The sequence below is a fragment of the Schistocerca americana genome, unplaced genomic scaffold, assembly GCF_021461395.2.
Source record: "Schistocerca americana isolate TAMUIC-IGC-003095 unplaced genomic scaffold, iqSchAmer2.1 HiC_scaffold_47, whole genome shotgun sequence".
Classification (NCBI taxonomy): Eukaryota; Metazoa; Arthropoda; class Insecta; order Orthoptera; family Acrididae; genus Schistocerca; species Schistocerca americana.
In genome coordinates, this window is record NW_025726203.1 from 825,001 (window position 1) to 827,500 (window position 2,500).

At 61.5% G+C, this 2,500-nt stretch overlaps 1 pseudogene; it reads left to right on the forward strand.

The window, feature by feature from the left end:
• Positions 1–2,500, forward strand: part of LOC124583825 — a 6,369-nt pseudogene that overhangs the window by 574 nt on the left and 3,295 nt on the right.

Here is a 2,500-nt window from a genome sequence, read left to right on the forward strand (position 1 = left end):
GGGTGGGGCCGTTCCGGTGTGCGGTGGGCCGCACTTCTCCCCTAGTAGGACGTCGCGACCCGCTGGGTGCCGGCCTACGGCCCGGGTGCGCAGCCTGTCCTTCCGCGGGCCTCGGTTCGCGTCTGTTGGGCAGAGCCCCGGTGTCCTGGCTGGCTGCCCGGCGGTATATCTGGAGGAGTCGATTCGCCCCTTTGGGCGCTCGGGCTCCCGGCAAGCGCGCGCGGTTCTTCCCGGATGACGGACCTACCTGGCCCGGCCCCGGACCCGCGCCGCTGTTGGCTCGGGATGCTCTCGGGCGGAATAATCGCTCCCGTCAGCGGCGCTTCAGCTTTGGACAATTTCACGATCCGTCTTGAAACACGGACCAAGGAGTCTAACATGTGCGCGAGTCATTGGGCTGTACGAAACCTAAAGGCGTAATGAAAGTGAAGGTCTCGCCTTGCGCGGGCCGAGGGAGGATGGGGCTTCCCCGCCCTTCACGGGGCGGCGGCCTCCGCACTCCCGGGGCGTCTCGTCCTCATTGCGAGGTGAGGCGCACCTAGAGCGTACACGTTGGGACCCGAAAGATGGTGAACTATGCCTGGCCAGGACGAAGTCAGGGGAAACCCTGATGGAGGTCCGTAGCGATTCTGACGTGCAAATCGATCGTCGGAGCTGGGTATAGGGGCGAAAGACTAATCGAACCATCTAGTAGCTGGTTCCCTCCGAAGTTTCCCTCAGGATAGCTGGTGCTCGTACGAGTCTCATCCGGTAAAGCGAATGATTAGAGGCCTTGGGGCCGAAACGACCTCAACCTATTCTCAAACTTTAAATGGGTGAGATCTCCGGCTTGCTTGATATGCTGAAGCCGCGAGCAAACGACTCGGATCGGAGTGCCAAGTGGGCCACTTTTGGTAAGCAGAACTGGCGCTGTGGGATGAACCAAACGCCGAGTTAAGGCGCCCGAATCGACGCTCATGGGAAACCATGAAAGGCGTTGGTTGCTTAAGACAGCAGGACGGTGGCCATGGAAGTCGGAATCCGCTAAGGAGTGTGTAACAACTCACCTGCCGAAGCAACTAGCCCTGAAAATGGATGGCGCTGAAGCGTCGTGCCTATACTCGGCCGTCAGTCTGGCAGTCATGGCCGGTCCTTGCGGCCGGCCGCGAAGCCCTGACGAGTAGGAGGGTCGCGGCGGTGGGCGCAGAAGGGTCTGGGCGTGAGCCTGCCTGGAGCCGCCGTCGGTGCAGATCTTGGTGGTAGTAGCAAATACTCCAGCGAGGCCCTGGAGGGCTGACGCGGAGAAGGGTTTCGTGTGAACAGCCGTTGCACACGAGTCAGTCGATCCTAAGCCCTAGGAGAAATCCGATGTTGATGGGGGCCGTCATAGCATGATGCACTTTGTGCTGGCCCCCGTTGGGCGAAAGGGAATCCGGTTCCTATTCCGGAACCCGGCAGCGGAACCGATACAAGTCGGGCCCCTCTTTTAGAGATGCTCGTCGGGGTAACCCAAAAGGACCCGGAGACGCCGTCGGGAGATCGGGGAAGAGTTTTCTTTTCTGCATGAGCGTTCGAGTTCCCTGGAATCCTCTAGCAGGGAGATAGGGTTTGGAACGCGAAGAGCACCGCAGTTGCGGCGGTGTCCCGATCTTCCCCTCGGACCTTGAAAATCCGGGAGAGGGCCACGTGGAGGTGTCGCGCCGGTTCGTACCCATATCCGCAGCAGGTCTCCAAGGTGAAGAGCCTCTAGTCGATAGAATAATGTAGGTAAGGGAAGTCGGCAAATTGGATCCGTAACTTCGGGATAAGGATTGGCTCTGAGGATCGGGGCGTGTCGGGCTTGGTCGGGAAGTGGGTCAGCGCTAACGTGCCGGGCCTGGGCGAGGTGAGTGCCGTAGGGGTGCCGGTAAGTGCGGGCGTTTAGCGCGGGCGTGGTCTGCTCTCGCCGTTGGTTGGCCTCGTGCTGGCCGGCGGTGCAGGATGCGCGCGCCTGCCTCCTCCCGCACTCAGAGCCTGTCGCTCTCGAGTGCATATGGGGGCCGGTCACACATGAGGAGGTCGCCGCCGCGTTGCCGCCCAGGGGATCAGCAGCCGGGCCGGACGGCCTTACCCCAGCGGAGTGGCGGCGCCTGCCGCACGAAGTCCTGGTGAAAGTGATGAATCTCTTCCTTCTGGCCCGCGCCCTTCCGGAACGCCTGCTTCGCGCGCGGACGTCCCTTCTCCCGAAAACGGCTGCACCAACATCCCCCGCTGACTTTCGCCCCATTACGGTCTGCTCGGTGCTGGCGCGGACCTTTCACAAGGTTCTCGCGTCACGCCTGATGCGCGCATGTGCTGTGGACGAACGTCAGCGGGCATTCATCCCTCGGGATGGGATGTTGGAAAATACCTTCATCTTGGACACTGCTCTCACCGACGCAGTTCGCTCCTGCCGCTCTGTCTTTGTGGCATCGATCGACGTATCTAAGGCATTCGATTCGGTAGATCATGCTGCCCTTCGCCCCGTGCTGAAGGCGCATGG